This window comes from Culex quinquefasciatus, chromosome 1 (assembly GCF_015732765.1).
Source record: "Culex quinquefasciatus strain JHB chromosome 1, VPISU_Cqui_1.0_pri_paternal, whole genome shotgun sequence".
NCBI lineage: Eukaryota > Metazoa > Arthropoda > Insecta > Diptera > Culicidae > Culex > Culex quinquefasciatus.
This window is the reverse complement of record NC_051861.1, coordinates 53,306,508-53,323,951: the sequence shown is the minus strand read 5'-3', so window position 1 is coordinate 53,323,951 and position 17,444 is coordinate 53,306,508. Positions and strand designations below refer to the sequence as shown.

The 17,444-nt window shown below is 38.7% G+C and overlaps 1 long non-coding RNA gene across 1 annotated transcript; it reads right to left on the bottom strand.

Annotated features, from left to right (window-relative positions):
* Positions 1–15,230: 15,230 nt before the first annotated feature.
* On the bottom strand, positions 15,231–16,134 carry LOC6046473. Its single transcript, XR_005276797.1, has 3 exons — positions 15,967–16,134; positions 15,529–15,811; positions 15,231–15,463 (listed from the first exon to the last, which is right to left on the bottom strand). It is a non-coding gene; the product is annotated as an uncharacterized LOC6046473 (long non-coding RNA).
* Positions 16,135–17,444: the final 1,310 nt, after the last annotated feature.

Genomic DNA, 17,444 nt, shown 5'->3' with positions numbered 1-17,444 from the left:
ACAATTCTTAAGTCAACCTATGTGGCATCGGAAAGGGCATAAAATTTCCGATCTTTTGATACCCATACATCTAGGTTTTCTATAAAACCCACGATTTTAAATACCTAGATAAAAATGTTGTTATGGTTTTGTTTGAGCAATCTGCCAAAAATGTATGGAATTTCGTAATTTTTGTTCTCGTGGATCAAACTTACTTTTTGCCCAGGTATCTAAAAACGTGGGTTTCATTTCATTTTCATTTATTTATTTATTATTCATGTAGAGTAAGGAAATATCCTTTTAAATTACTACACTTTGTTGAGAACCGGAAAAGCATTTTCTCTAAAATATTAATTAAATTCTAAACTCCTGATCAGTGTAAACTAATGTAATTTTAATTAATTTATCCTCTAAACCAAGTGATGCATTCTTTGCGGAAACCTGCAATGGTTTGAATGTTTTTAATCGCGTTAGGAAGTTGGTTCCAGATAGTAGCACCCCTTACTATGAAACTATTTCCGTAATGTGTTGTGCTGTGTCTTGGAATTATTAAATTTCTAGTTCTAGTACTGCGGGCAATTTGTATTTTATCTGCTAAATAGGGTGGAATGGAAAAGTTTACTATTTTAAACATGGTTAAACAAGTTCTGAATTTAATAAACTCTTTGAAAGGACAGCCTAACAATTCTTGCTGAAGGTGAGTCACTCTCGAATATCTATTTAAATTGTATACAAATCGTACACACGCATTTAAAGCTACCCTTAACCTGTTCAAAGAAGCAGATGAAGCATTTAATAGCAAAACATCACCATACATGAAATGTGGCAACAATAGGGATTTAAAGAGTTTGAGTTTTACATTAACCGGTAACATACTTGCTGAGAGCTTTAAAGTTCTAAGTCCGATATAGATTTTTCTACATTGCGCATTCACATGACCATCCCATTCTAAATCATTTTTAGAATGAAGCCAAGACTTGGATATTTAAGCACATACTCAAGAACGTTTTGACCGAGCATTATTAAAGGCTGCTGATGTTCTGAGCTGTTTCTGGAAAAGAGCATAACTTTAGTTTTGGATGAGTTAATTGGTAGAAGATTAGAACATGACCAGTCATAAATGTTAGCTAAATCTTCATTTAATAATTGCGCCATTTGTGGAATAGACAGCCTATTAGAAGCTATGTAAATCTGGACGTCATCAGCAAACATGTGAATTCTACAATGATTTAGAACGGAGCACAGGTCATTAATGAATAAGGAGAATAAAAGCGGCCCTAAAATAGAACCTTGAGGTACGCCTGAAATAATACTGGCTGAATCAGAAAAAAGGCCATTTGCGAAAACAACTTGTTTTCTGTTACATAAGTAATTTTGTAACAATTCTGTGGCACCAGATGAAAATCCGAATTGCAGTGATAACTTTTGAATTAATTTCACATGTGACACGCGATCAAATGCTTTTGCAAAATCGATAAAGACCGAAAAAGCTTTTCCCTTTTTGTCAATTACACTAAGAATGTCGTCTAGTACCTTAACTGTAGCCGAAGTCGTATTATGATTTTTCGAAATCCTGATTGATTACTGTTAAGAATATTAAAATTGTCCAAATAGGTTTGGATTTGGATTTTCAATACTTTCTCAAAGACTTTTGAAAGTGCAGAAAGAATACTTATCGGGCGTAAATTGTTCAAATCAAGACTTCTAGACTTTTTTCTGATTGGTATAACTTTAGTCATTTTCCAAGCTCGGGGAAATTTTGATGATAATATGATCATGTTGAAAATGAAAGTTATTTTATGAATGATTTCAGGCAAAATAAGTTTAATAAAACGGATAGGAATATCATCCATACCTACTGCATTTGACTTCACTGAATTAATTGCATTAATTATATCATTAACATTTACCTCTGAAAAACGAAAGCCTTCATTATTCCTTGGTAACATTGGAGGGTGTGACAAATCTTGAGTAAAATTTGAGGTAAAATAGTTGTTGATTTCTGCGTTAGAGTTGGGGAATTTCACATCAGGTTTTGATTTATTAAAAATATTTAGTTGTTTTAACTTGTTCCAAAGGTCTTTACTAGACACTGAAGAATCAACTCGAGATGTAACATAATTAGATTTAGCCTCATTGATGAGATGTGTGACTTTATTTCTCAATCTCTTAAACTGACTGTAATTAGTAAAATTCTTATCAGTTTTCCATATATTATATGCGAGATCTCTTTCGATCATTGCTTTCATAATATTGTTGTTAAACCAGGAATTCTTTCTAGGTACATATTTGCGAAGGTGAATAAAACGGTTAAATAAGTTACGAATATGTTGATTGAAATAGTCAAGTGCAATGTCCGGATCATTCATAGAAAATAATTGTGACCAGTTAATGGAATTAACTGCTTCAATTAAGGCATGTAAATTGACATTATTGTAATCCCTGAAGTAATATATTTCATCTTCAAAAGAACTTAGATTTAACGATGCAAAAATCATATCATGTTTTGAAAATCCACCAGCTGAGACTTGATTAAAATTGTGAACAAAATTTGTATTATTTGTTAAAAAAAGATCTAAAAGAGAACAACCTCCACTGTGAAAGTGTGTCGGGAAAGAATTAACGCAACAAATTCCAAGATGATCTATGGCATTCAAGAAATTATCTGAAAGTGTTCCTGATTTGCTAATATCGGTGTTAAAATCGCCTACAATAACGACATTTTCATAACTAGTTGAAAATTCTGAAAATAAAGAGGACACAATTTCAGAACAGTTAACACGAGGTGGATTGTAAAAAACACCCAGCAAAAACTTCTCTCTATTGCAATGAATTTCAATCAGTAAAAATTCAGTTGTGTTCAATGTATCATTTTTAGAAAAAGTCAATATTTTACAGGTTAAGTTGGATTTATAGTACACAAGAATTCCTCCACCACGAGCGCATTTTCGATCATTTCTTATTAGATTATAACCTTCAAGAGAAATTAGTTCATCGGGTATGTTGTCGGTTAGCCACGACTCAGTTACGCATATTATGCTTACTTTACTGTTGCTAAAGCAAATTTTAAATTCATTGAACTTGCTCAACTGTCGAGCACAAATATTTTGAGCATTGAGATGACAAATATTCAATTTACTGGAGTCGAGAGCACAATTCATCACGACACGTGGAATAAAACAGTTTAATTGTGAAGGGGTGGCACTACTATTATCCAGCATTAGTTAAAAGATAAAAAGTCGGAATTGAAAAATGCATCACCATGGTTAATGAGGATAAACTAAAAATAACTAAGACTAAGAAAAACAAGTTTGAGTTCATGATAAAAAAAAAAATCCAAATAAAGTGAACCTTAGATCCCTACACATGCTCTTTGTGATTCGAATGGAAATATTCAAAAAGGTTTCAACAAAGTGTGATATAAGTGTTTAATCACCAACGACACGGCGCAGCAGCATGATCCAACAAATTCGGTCCATCCAGCAGATCCAGCAGATCCAACGACCCAGCGACAGCAACGGACTCCACTCGGTCCAGCCGAGGAGTGATCCCAACGATTCTAACGGGCAGCAACAGCAACGAATCATCAACAGCAACGAGCTCAACTCGATCAAATCGAGGAGCTGGAAGTTGATTTACGAACCGGAACAAGACTTTCAGGAAGGATGGAGTCAAGGATAACGAGGGATCGGAAACAAGGACTAGCTTGGAAGGAAAAAAGAAAAGCAAATCTGGATAGGTTTAACGTTGGTGCTATATTCATAGCCGAACTTTCAGGAGGGGAAGATAACACGGGAAAGAAGGAAAGGAGTCAAGGAAGTTGTCGTGGTAGGAACGGGTGTTTACTAGGAAAGGTTACTCTGCCAACTGCTCCAACGAATTCACAAGCTTCGCTTCGCCCCCCTCCGCCGGTTTCACGAAGATGAATCCATCCTTGGTGTAGACGCTGTGAAGCTTTCCTGACTTCTTGAGTTTGAGTGCCGCACCCTTGATCGACCGAGCTTGATCCGTCAGGTTCTCGTTCAGATAAACCCTCTTGTTCACATTGAAGCCAAGATGCGTCAAGGAGAGATTGTGCGATGATAAATAGCGGAAGTAGAAGTCATCTCTAGCAGCACGGAAGGCGAATTGCAGCAGAATCGGTGGAGTTGAGCCAGGTGCAATCGGGGGCCGAGCCAATCGCTTCGTGTAGATAAGTGGAAGTTCACGTTCGCCATAGCCAAGTGCCGCCGACGCACTCTTCACAAAACCAAGTAGGTCTTCGGGTTGATGATACGGAACGCCAGAGAGCAGCAGATCATTCGCTTTGGAATTTTGAGGTGGCGTTCATGATTGAGATTAACGTTGTTTTGAGTAAGTGCGAGGGCATCAGACAAATTGTTGATCTCCACAGAGCACCGGTCCTTGAATGATTGCACATCCTCACGAAGTGTAGTGAACTCGGCCTGCAGGTCACTTTTGCAGGTGTCGATTCTCGTGTTGGTGTCATCAAACATCTGTTTCATCCTGGTCAAAAGTTCGTCGAAGGACTGGATTCGGTCATCGGTCTCGTCCAAATCGTCTCTCGAGCGTTTAAAGTTGATACCATCCTTGCTGGAAACAGATGACTTTTTTTTGTCTTCTGTTTTCTTCGTTCCACTCATGATCGCTGTCAAATGCTGAGTGGTTCCAGTGAGTGACTTGGGAGAAGGAGAGTAATCCGGCAATATGGCGAAGGTTTGAGGAAACACTCGTGTCCAGCTGCAAAACTTCGTCATCGTATTTGGCTTCTGGCAGCAGGAACTAAAAATGTACTCCAGCAACTACGGGAACCGCACTACTCGCGCAATCAATTAGCAAAACGATAGTCGTTGTCGAGTTTCAAAAACGGGGTTAAAACTTCCCACGAATCACGAGCAAAAGTTTCACTCACTATTCCAAGTCATTGTTTTGACAGGGTTTTATAGAAAACCTAGATGTATGGGTATCAAAAGATCGGAAATTTTATGCCCTGCCCTACTACGCTCGAAATTACTCAAATACCAAGAAAACACTGCATTTACCTAAGGGAAACTACTTTTATTTCGTGCACAGTCGACGATTTATTCCGGGAATCCCTTCCAAACTTCCACTAGGTCACACGTCTCGTCCCACTTCCTTATCAACTACTCCTACCTCACACGTCCTCTTCCTCTCTTCGCACTTCCGGTGCACGCGTTCGGGGCCCCGTTCTCGCCGCTCTGCCGTCGTCGCTGCTCCTTCCTGCTGTCGTCGACGCTCCTCCGGCGCTCTGCCAAGGGGGTGGCTTCTTCGTCAGTCGGATGGACCCTCCGACGCTTCGGCTGCAGCCTTCACGGACCCTCGCCAGCCGTTCTCGCCCTTCCTGTGCTTGGTGACGTTCAACAGGCTTCGACGGTGTCCGGGGACTCCGTCGGAACAGTCCGGGGTTAGGGTTCGCGGGTATAACGGTAACGGCCTGGCGGTTGAGCACTGTCCAGCGAAACGCTGACGGCTCGTACAGATGCACCATGGGGTATTTCCATATAAGCGAGCGGCCAAAATTATTTTTTTGCTTTTTTGTGACTTTTTTGTGTTGTTTGTACTTAGTATAATGAAAACAAATGAATTTTGATATTTTTCCAAAAAAAAGTTTAATTTTCGATTTTTTCATATATTTGAGGCCACATGCATTAAAGTGGTGAATTTTAATATTCTTGCTCTGTCTATTTGATGCACGGAATGGCGGTTTATGCTATGTTAAAGTTTCTGATTTACGTTCAATCTCCCTCCCCTTCTTCTTGAGTTAAAATCCACCTCTCTTTGAATGAATTTCTAATTTTAATAAACGTACCTAAGTACCAACAAAGTCATGAATATCAAATCATTTTCAAAACATGCTGGTAGTAGGTACATTATTTCTTCCTCTGCAGGTAAAATAATATGCTTTTAACCAAGCGTATACGCGAAATCATTAATTTTCCTGCATGAATCAAAATATTCAAAATGGCATAACTCAAAAAGTGCACATAAGTGCACTTTGAAATTTAGAGACAAGTTAGGACATGGTTCAAATTTTAGGCTGCAAAATTTTCAGATCGCACAAATGCACACAAAAAGTACTCCATTAACAAAGTTGAAAAAAACTAAATTTTGAATAATAATCCATCTTTTTTGATTTTTATTATTTTTTTAGCGTGTAAAAGTGTGTTTTGAAAAATGTTATTGAAAAGTTGAATCAATTACCTTTCTGAATATATATAATAATGCAGGAAAAAATACATAAACAGCTACACAGTACAACTATGAAAAATAATCATTTTTTTTGTCAAAAAACATGTTTTTTCTTACCATTTTCGCCTTTGAAGGTCTGCAATTCAGTGAATTTTGATCCTACAACTTTCAAACTCCGGATTTTTCTTAGTTAGAATGTTTATTTTCGAAAAAAAATACCAAAAAAATAATTAGAGTATGTCGGTTTTTCGATTTATGGCCGCCTGAAACCCCATAGTGAGATGGTTCACCGGGCCGGATGTCGTACGGCCGGGGTGAAACCAAGCGGTGTTCACGAAGTGAACAAAGGAACACAAAGGGGTCCTGGATGAGGGATTCAAAATGGCGGTTAGGGTATTGTCAGGCTAGGGGTTTGTTCGGGGATTTTCCTGGGGGTTTTTCCGGTCATACCTGGATGTCCAAATCTCCTACGGGAAACTCCTGCTCTCTCGGCACGGCCACGGATGTAGCTCTTCCGAGCACTTCCCAATCCTCCAAGGATTCACTACACAGAAAAAAATAATGTAAATTTGGAAGCTTTAATTTTGGAAGGTTGAATATTACCTCTTTTATGATGTAATATTACCTCAATTTAGACTGAAAAAATGACATTACACCAGAAAAGTGGTAATATTACACATTTCCAGAGGTAAAATTACACCTTTTTTCTGACATAAAAGATGTACCCCTTCCCAGATGTAATATTACCATGATTTTTTTTTCTGTGTACTTCAACACTGGTACACTGACTTCGCGGGTGAGGGTTGCTATTGGCGACAACCTTTCCGCGGTAGATATCCGGACTTAATGACCGAGCAACGGTCAGACCAAAATCCCGAACCCCTGACCTATTACGCGCCAACCCATCTCCTCCTCATCCTGTCATCCTCAAGGATTACGCACATTCACCACCCCCAATGGCCGCCCATGCGATGTTATGCAGCAGCGCTCCTGGTGGTGACTAGCGGTAACGACGCACGGTGTGGGACTTCCAGCTTCGGGTTTCTTGCTTGCTGGACGGCGTCCTGGTAACTTCCCGTCGACAAACACAACGTCTTCTTGGCACAATAATTTACATTTAAATAATTTAACACAAAATTCGCGACGAGTCACATCAATTATTGTACACAACACTCACACTGGTTACAGTTGATTGAGACAAGTTGATCCCAACTCGCACAGCTTCAATCAAGCTCTTGAGCGAACGAAATTAAAAAAAAAAAAGTACTCATGTTGTCCGGAAAAAAATAAAGTTGCGTTTTGATTACCTTAACAAAATTTTTCATACTGAAAAAAAAATTACACGGACAAAGTTGCTTTATAGCTAACCATCAAGAACAATTGGCTTCATTTTATGTTCAAAAAATGGAAAATCAGGGAATTTCAGAAGCACAAAACAATCGTAAAGAGTTATTAGTATCTATTTTGGAAACAATTTCAACACTTGCTAAGCTCAGGGACTAAATCACGATCTTTACAAAATACCAAAACCATAATTAAACGCACCATTATGTAATTCTAAACCCATCAATGAAAACCGAGTATGTACCGATTTTCAGAGGAACTAGCTCGACTACGCGTATTGCAACAACTTGATATCAACTTCCTTTTTGTCAATCATTTCGATGCGCGCCAAAACGAAAGAAGCGCCTCGGCCGTACACAATCACACACGCGCGCGTTTGCCTCGTATGGTCAAGAAAACGTAAGCCTGTCACGGATAATTGTCCCATAAATTTACGGAGAAAGTTGTTAAATCATTTTTGCCATTGACTAGAATTTATTGCAAACTACTGAACCGCTGTTTATCTATCCTGTTGGTGTGGAGAGCAGAAGCAGCAGCAAAAAAAAGCGGTTGCGCAATGCACTTTTTAACGTTGAAAGAGGTTTCATCCTGCTTTGAGAGGCGGCTCCACTATCAACACAAACAACCAATTAAACGAAATGGCAACTACAAAAAAAAAACTATGCGGAAAGGAAGATTGATTATTACATCGCGACCGACCGTTGGTCATCAAATATTGATGGGTGAAACAATTAATTCGTACCCGCCCTCCCCCAACACGGCAAGCGACGCGTTGGGAGGCACGGGAAGTTCAGACAATAATTTACGACTGTTCGTTTTTCTTTTTAAGATAACAACAACTAAAGTGTGTTTCATTATGCTCACAGTTTCATTGCACAATTTCGTCAAATTATGTTTGGTAGGCCCAATATAGGAACTAGGCTCAAAATAGGGACAAATACTCTATCAACAAAATTCTACTGAAATTAATAATGATATATAATACTAATCTTTTTATCTGACTGTTCATGATTAAAAGATCGTTGCATTCTTTAAACTTGGACAATATAATCAAAAACACTTTTCCTTGAAAAGAAAGGATCTTTTAGTGTATAAATCAATGTAAAACTGAGGACAATTGAAATGGTCGTAAAAAAACAAAGAATGCGTCATGAGGGTGTAATATGGTTGCATGGAAAAAATAAAGTTATCCAAATTTAGTGAGCACAGCAATTTTTCAGTTCTTTTTGAGTTCATAAAAAAAAACTTCCCAAAAGTTTTTTTTGCTTTTTTCACGTTATATAGGGGAACAGCATCTAATTCCAGCGTGCCTCTAATGTTGGCAGGTCAGAACTTTGACATTCAGTTAAAGCTAATTAATAGCGTTTTCAACTGAAATCGAGTTATAAACAGCTCAATAAGAAGTGAGCAAGTAAGTTTCTATAAAAAGTTTTGCAAAATTAGTTTTTTAAATAGTGAAAATCAGCCAATTGGATGGAGTTATTAGCAAAAGCATAACCTGCCAAACATACGAGAATTTCTCCTACCAGTTTTAAACACGCTCTATCTTTTTTTAGCAGCAAGTAAGCATCATACTCTCTTCAGGAAAGTTTTAGAGCACTTTAAGAGCAACCGAATCTGAATCCGGTTTAAATAAAGCTTAAATCGGGGAATTTTTAAATTTCAAAATCCAAAAAAATTCCATACGAATTTCCATACAAAATTGAATCGCTTTGCGCAAGGTGGGGCACGGCGTGTTTTCTAGAACAAACTATTCAGGAAACATTAGTAATCGCTACTCTCAAATACGTCTCATAGGAAATTTTCTAAGCTTTCCAATGATTTTAAGAGCGAAATGTTTCATCGAAATATTTCTGAGATATCTATGTTTTAAGTTTTTCTGTTAAAAAATCCTGTATTATTTCGTTGAAATTTTTTATTAGCAGTTTAGGAAACTTGTCAAATGATGTGTTTCATGTGTCATTGGCATGAGTCATAATGAGAACTAGAAAACATCAAATTTCCTGTTTTTTAATCGTATCGTATCGACAAAGTTCAATAAAGCAAAATATAGAGAATTTTCTCAGTTTTTCAAAAATATTTTTTTCAAAGGTGGGCAAACATGGGCATTTATTTAAAAAAAAAAACTGCGACTATTTTCAAAAAAAGTTATCTTAAACTGGCTATTATTTTAAAATGGTGCACTTTATCAAAAAAATCACTCAAGTAATTTTGATTGCAAATTCGATATTACATCGAAAAATGAAGTTGAAAAATTGTTGGGACCAATATTTCATTTTTTTTTTCAGTCTGTATTGATTAAAAAAATCATAACTCAGCCAAAGATTTTTTGCCCATTCTAGAAATTTCTGAAAAGTTGCAGGCCAAGGGTGCATGATACTGATGATACTCGTCGGTTGACACCCAGGCGAGGAACATCCCGGAAGGAGCCCAACTACATCCGTAGTGCTGTTTGGACAAAACAGCATGGCTCTGGTTCCTTGCAAGTGTCCTATTTTCTTACCTCCACGTTGGCTTGGTTTAGTCATCATGATGACAAGGTGTAACCTAGCTGGTGGCCTGTGGAAACGACTCGTAAACCTTTGACCAGCGAGGGTCAGAGTAGAGACGGCTAGAAGAAAGGGGCGCGTCAATGTGGGAAAGGGAAGTAATTTGTGATTGTAGACGGTATTGTTTTGATTCGCAGTATGTTGAGTCAACTGCTGTGGATGTACCTGAAACATCGCACAAAGGGGTTTCTCTTCTTTCCATTTCATCTACCACCTATCTTCTGTTTATTTTGTTTCACTGATTTTCTAACGCGGCTTCTGTTTACTATACTCCATTTGATTTCGATTTTATTCATTTGATTCTCTTATTTCTCAACGCTTTTCCACTCTATTTTACCAATTGATGCTGCTGTAACAAACTGTCTGCATTCCCTTAATTTGGCAGCGATGTCAATTTTGTTTATCATGTGCCTTTTCTTTATTTATCTATTTGAATAATTTCTCATTTTCCATGTAAATTATCCTCAATACAATCTAAGCTTGTTTGTTACCTCTATTTAATAACTATTTTTGTCCGGGTACTTAGCCGAATGGTTAAGCGATCTGCCTTTCAAGCAGACGATCAGGGATCGAATCCCGCCCGGTCACCTCGCCACCGATTTTTCGGTGGCAACTTGAACCCCCTGCTCCCTCTGGGAGCAACAGATACACACACGGTAATTAATTACCACACACACACACATGCCACTCCCCCCACTACAACAACTAGCGGTGGGTGAGTGGGGAATGGACGGGAAGATGACCAACCAACCACACCGCAACGCGTGAAGGAAGGAAGGAAGACTCTTCCAACAAGACCCCCAGGAGATCATCAACATCCATCAAGACGAAGAACAATAGATCTCGGATCTATAAATAGACGCACGGCTCCGTGATGGCAAGGCCGATTGAGCCAGTTAGGGTATAGGTTAAGATAGAGGACAAAGAATAAAAAAAATCAGTAACTATTTTTAATTTCTTTATCTGCTTCATAAATTACTATCTTTCTTTTACTATTGATTCTTTACATAGTATATTTCCTTCACTGTCCATTGTTTTGAAACTTCACCTTTTTCTTAAGCAAGTGAGGTTCGAGCCCTTACTCAATTTATAGAATGATTAAAGGATTAACACAAATATTACTATTGTACTTTTGAAAACTTTTCTAAAATGCTTAGGACCAAAATATTGTAACAAATAGAAGAAATAGCAACAGATTAACACGACTCAACAATAGGGAAGATTTCAGGAGAAAACAATACACAGTAAATAACAATTAGTTTTTGAATTCAAACTAAAAATATAACAGTTTTTGTTTAATGAAAGTTGATAGGCACACTATCAATGGTTAGGCGCTTATACCCTAAACCCTACGTAATGTACCACCCCCGGCCGAGTTAAAATGCGTAACCGGAAAAGAAGGTGTGCATGCCTGGCACGAACACTCAAAGCGTGTTCTAGCGTCTTGCTCGTACTGACTCAGAGCAAGGGTGAGATGTAGGTGTAAGGGCAGTGCGTGTTTGTCGGGAACCTGGTGCATAAGATCGGTCAAGGCCCGTTCTTACACTGAAAATTGCGAATTGCGAATTCTAGAAATTTCTGAAAAGTTGGCATTTGATGTCCTCTAAAACATCTTTAAAAAAATTAAAAATAGTGTTTTTTTGCAAATCAAGTTTCAGTGACAAAAAAAAGAAATTAAAAATCACCAGTTTTTTTTTTTCAAAAATCAAATCAAATTATTCGCTCTATAGCATTGCCTTGGCGTTCTCGATTGCGAGATTCCTACTCGAAACTAGGTGTCCAAAGGCTTGATTGTTAAGGCAATTGCAAACCTCTTTTTACACCTTAGCTTCCATCCACCCCGGGATTCGAACTGACGACCTTTGGATTGTTAGTCCAACTGCCTACTAGCGACTCCACCGAGGCAGGGACCCAGGGATACGACTCCTGCACCTGTACTGAGCTAACGACCTAACCACTAAGTTAGAGCGGGACCAACATTTACTTCCCTGTCCGACGGAAGGCGTAATCAGACAAATCTCGTCTCAAAATTTGCCACCGGGACCTTCTGGGATCAAACCCAGGACGACTGGGTGAGAGGCAACCACGCTTACCCCTACACCACGGTCCCGGTCAAATTTTGTTTATGTGTATCATTTTTTTCAGTGTAGTCCATATCCATACCTACAACTTTGCCGAAGACACCAAATCGATCAAAAAATTCCTTCCAAAGATACAGATTTTAGAATTTTCTCATATCATTTTTGTATGGACAGCTGCCAAATTTGTATGGAAAATTATATGAACGAACAAATCTAATCTAATCTAATCGAACACAAGCGCAGCCAGTCCAAAGAAAGCATCCTGGAAGAACTTGTGGTAAGATTACGCCTCAAGTTCTTTCTTGTCAATATTAATTATTACAGTACATCCGAGTTACCCCGAAAATGTATAGCAAAAATTAAAGCGGCCAGGCCTACTGCGTTGCATTCACCGCAGAGACAGATTCTGTGAACGGATCACATTTCACAAAATCATCAGGGGAGGAAGGATGCATGGACATGAGGGATAGGGATAATATGGATACATCATTTGATCAATAGAATATTATATAAAATAAGGAAATATAACCATCTATCAAATAATGATAGCTAAAATGTAGGGGAGAGTGGGGAGACTTGATCCCCGGGGACACTTGATCCCAAGCCTGTATCTCGTCAGCATGTGGGTAAAACAATTAGCTTTGTTCTAGAAAGTTATGCGAAATTGACTAAAACTCATTGTAGAAAACAAAGAGAAAAAAATAAAAAATGTTTAGATAGAGTTACACACATTTTTCTAAAAAGTGCTGCAAAAAACTTCCAAGAGATCTTTTTTCTTTGTTTTGATAAGTATAGAAAACACTCAAAAATTATTTTAAAAAATATGTTTTATTCATGAATTGTTTGATAAACATATCAACTCCAAAGCCCTTACGCATTTGACGTTAAATTTATCGTCATACTATTTTTACAATCAATTGTTTAAAAAAGTGCGTTTAGGGAGACTTGATCCCTGCATTTTTACAGTCACTGGAATCAGCCTCAAGATTAAATAATTGGGCTGGGTTTTCTTACATAGTTTCCTTTAGTATAGTTGTACATAACTTACTGCAGTTTGAACAATTTTTCAAAAGTTTTGTAAACAAAAATTACCAGCTTTTGTAAACATGCTTAATTTTGGTCTAAAAAAGAAAATTTTAAATTTTTAAATATTTTGCATGCTAAACTTGTTATATTTTGAACACCAACGTACAGGTTTAATGTGAAATTGCTGTAACTTATAGAAAATTTACAGTTTGGATGAATAAGAAACATTTTGCTTAAGATTTCTTTAAAATATTGGAAGGGGGATCAAATTACCCCCAACATTTTGAAAATGCTGGTTTAAAATATTTTTTTAAAACGCTTGGCATGATTCGAAGAGTTTTTCTGATGAAATACCCTTATCAGCCAAACATAGTTGAATGTTTAAGCTTTCAATTCATGCAAAAAGTTCAAAGTTTTGTGAGAAATTGACAGAGTTATGTGCGATACAAAAAAAGGGGATCAAGTGTCCCCACTCTCCCCTATAGATCTTACCAAATTAAGATTTAACAGCTCCAGCAGGGTTTAAACTTATCATCAAATGCCACTTGAATCGAAATTCTTCTAAGACTTCTGGACTTGAACAGGACTACAATAATGTAGCGGGCAGCAACAATCATGGTTCAGTTCTTCCAGCACCAATCCTGGTACTGCTCGACCGGCAGCAAAGGCATAAAACGCCGCAAGTTGGTACTGATCACCACACGATGCATTAAGTCTGCTACTGCTGGCCGGATTGGTAGATTAGAACAGGAGCATGATGACCACTTGGTAAAGTGCTCCACAGACATGCACTGGCACTGCACTTGGTTAGCACGTGTGCTATTTTAACGGATAGCACTGCGCTTTTGATCATAGCACTCGCCCTGGCACTCTAACTAAAACGGTAACTAAGATGCTGTTGCCTTTTGTTTATTCGAACACTTCTGTCAAGATCACTAGGATGTGGTGCAAATATTTCCACTAGTTTTTATCGGAAAAAAACCAGTGCAGTGCTAGCGTTCAAGACTTGGATGTGAAAGGTCCATGGTTCTGTTCTTTGTGAGACATATTTTTTTTTACCTTATGCAAATCACAAGCAAAATTTTATTTCATTTAGATCATCGCAAAAATTCTTCAAAAATGGTTAAGTTAAGTTCCCACACTAAATTAAACTAAAATTTATGTGGCGTGCTATCCGGGAGTGCTAGATAATAGCACTAGCACTGGGCAAGCGCTGTGCGCGTTGCACTTAAGGTAAGTGCTAAATTTGAAGGTGCAGTGCAGAGCGTGCCGATGCACGTCTGGTGCTCCAGCTGTTGCTGTTCCTGCCTTCTTGTTCGTGTAATCGTCACCCCCATGAAGAGCATCAAGCCGACGAGAAGTTGAAATCTGGGTTTTGATATTCCACTGACACTATCTCAACCGCTACCACCATTTAAATTGTACAGGAACTCCGGTTTAAAAATTGAAATCGAACACAAATTCCACAAATATGACAGCGGAAAAATATACGTCTGTTCACGCTCCCAGATTACTTAGATCATATGAACGAACTAAATGGCTTTTTTGGGCATACCGAAGGCACCAAAAAAAGTTTCAGCCGGATTAAAAAATATAAAAAAAAATCAAATGACCAAAATCTCAAAGAATTGCTCCAATGGCTTTTCATGTCTTTTTTTTTGTCGGATTTCGGACCCCCTCCTAAGGAGGCCACGTATTCCCTGGCGTTTAATTTTCCTTCTGGCTCAGTAACTATTAAAATAAATAAAATTAGCCATATTCTGATGGCCCAAACGAGAACTGAAATTTTCCCTGCTAACCGTTTCCCTGCTTAAGTAACATCAGTATTTTAATGACTTCCCACTGAGAATTTTGGCTCGAGATCGAGTCTGAATCGAGTCGAGGCTCGAGCCAAAATTCTCAGTGGGTTGTGTGCTTTATACACATTCAAAACATTGTAATTTTAAAAATTATGCATAGCAGTTCTACACCAAAACGTATACATATCTAAAATAATTCTGAGGTAATGCACTGTTTCGGAGCAATATAATACAATGAACAATTATTGCTTTAATTTGGTCACTATGGTAAATACATTCGACACAAATTCTGCAAACATTTTATTGATCTGGATCTTTTTGCTCTGCTTCGGCACAATGCATCAACTCGCCGTGTAAAATACTATCGCTGCTGCATCTGTTTGTCTGTGATAGTGCCCGCTGTAGCTACTTTGAACAACACGCGCTTACGGTTCCCTATGACCCAAGATTAGTACATCTCAAGCGGCTTGTAGACCTGCAAATGAAAATGGGGTATGCGCATTAGTGTTGAGACTTCCAAGTTGCTGTGGCGCGGAATACTTATGGTCTTCCAAAACTAGTTAAACTGCGAAAGCAAGACCAGATGCAGAAATTGACCAGCGCCTCGGCGAGTTCTCTTTCCAGGTCCCGCGTTAGACGCATGGTCAGGTATTTCGAGAAAGTTGTTCACCGCAGGTCCTAGATTGTTGGCCACATTTGCCAGATTATTGATAGCTGCCGGTGTGGTTGGATTCTGGCTCGAAATTGCGGATGATCCGGTATTTTCGGCCAATGTCGTCAAATCATTCCCACTCTTATGCTTACGGTTGAGCCGATTTTGTGACTGCAATTTAATGAAATAATAGTCTGCTGAGAATGGCTCTGATTAAATTTAGCCAACACCCGTGATGGGCCTCGTACTCGTCCTGACTTGGGTAAATCATCTAAATCTACAGCTCAAAGTTAGGGTCCGGTCCCAGCGAATGCTAGGAGTCTTACTTTGTCTTACAAGTGGGATCTCCGTGTTATACGCGATAGCCTCCTGGTACATCCGTAACAATTCGTGCAGCGATAAATCCATTTTTTTTTATTCTGGAGCGGCTCCAACGACTGCACTGCATTCATGCCTTCACCGCAATCTCTATTTACCTTTTCACAAAAATGAGCCAAAACACTGATGACATGAACATGACAGTTCGTTCATCGATTTTTACAGTAGCGAACAAAAAATTATAAAGTCATTCAAATGTTCAGCCGTGGCTATAGCATACCTGGTAGCATACCATTCCACGTCGTCGGTAAAAGTTTACATGGTTTTTGCTTTGTTCTACAATGTATTTCTTATGGAGCGAACTGTCCAAAACTGCTCGACTGCGGGTGCTCCATTGACGGTTTTGTTCCAACGCGAGTCAGTTCAATCGAGCATTTCCATTCGAGCAGTTTTTGCTTTTTTCTACAATGTATTTCTTATGGAGCGAACTGTCAAAAACTGCTCGACTGCGGGTACTCCATACGGCAGGGATGCCAGATACACAGATTTGTCTGTGTTTCACAGACATTTGAGCTCGTGTCAGACATTTTTTGAGGTACACAGACTTTTTAAAAACTTCATTAAATTGTTATTTTGTTAAAATATCAATCGAAACTTATTTCGTTAGTCTTCAAATGCTTAAAAACACAATTTTTGATAGATTTCTATGACTGTAAATTGATTTATTTGAATTTTAGACAAAGACACAGACATACACAGACTTTTTCACAGACTTTTTCACAGACATTTTAAAAAATCATGTGGCATCCCTGCCATACGGAGCGTTGGATCGACTTACGTCTTTGTCGAAGGTACTGGGGTGTCATTCCAAAAAACCCGGGCCGAAGGCCCTGGATTACTGCGTCATCCGTCAAACGCTTATATCTTCCCCTCTAATCGAATCGACACGATTTATGTTCCATTCGATTCGAAAATTATTCAGCAATTTGCTATAAAACTTTCATTGTTGGCAAAATAGTTTAACTATTGAAACAATTGAATGTTTTAAAATGTTTTCAAAATGCACAGATGTTGCAAGCAAAATGAGCGCTTCCCACTCACGGACGGGAATGTCAAGTACCTATTTTGAGGGGAAAATCATCCGAGCAACGCGACCGTGTGTCAGTCGCGAAAAAGGAGGGGAAGTAGCGGGCCGAAAGGCTATATAAGAACGCGCGGCAGAGCCCATTCTATCATTCACGTCTCAGACGTCGGACCGGCAGCAGCAGCAGCAGCAGCAGCAGGAGAGACCAGAGCAGCAGCAGCAGGAGGGAGGGACCAGAACTGGAAAAGAAGCGCGCATCGCCTTCTCGTCGTCACCGTCAGCCATTTGCCTCTCGATGGCCGGACCGTTTGGATCTTTCGTGGTTGCCGTGGTTCGGAGTTGCCTCACTCCCCGTCCCTCGTCCCACCCGCTGAATCCGCTGAAGAGCCTCTCGTGGGTCAA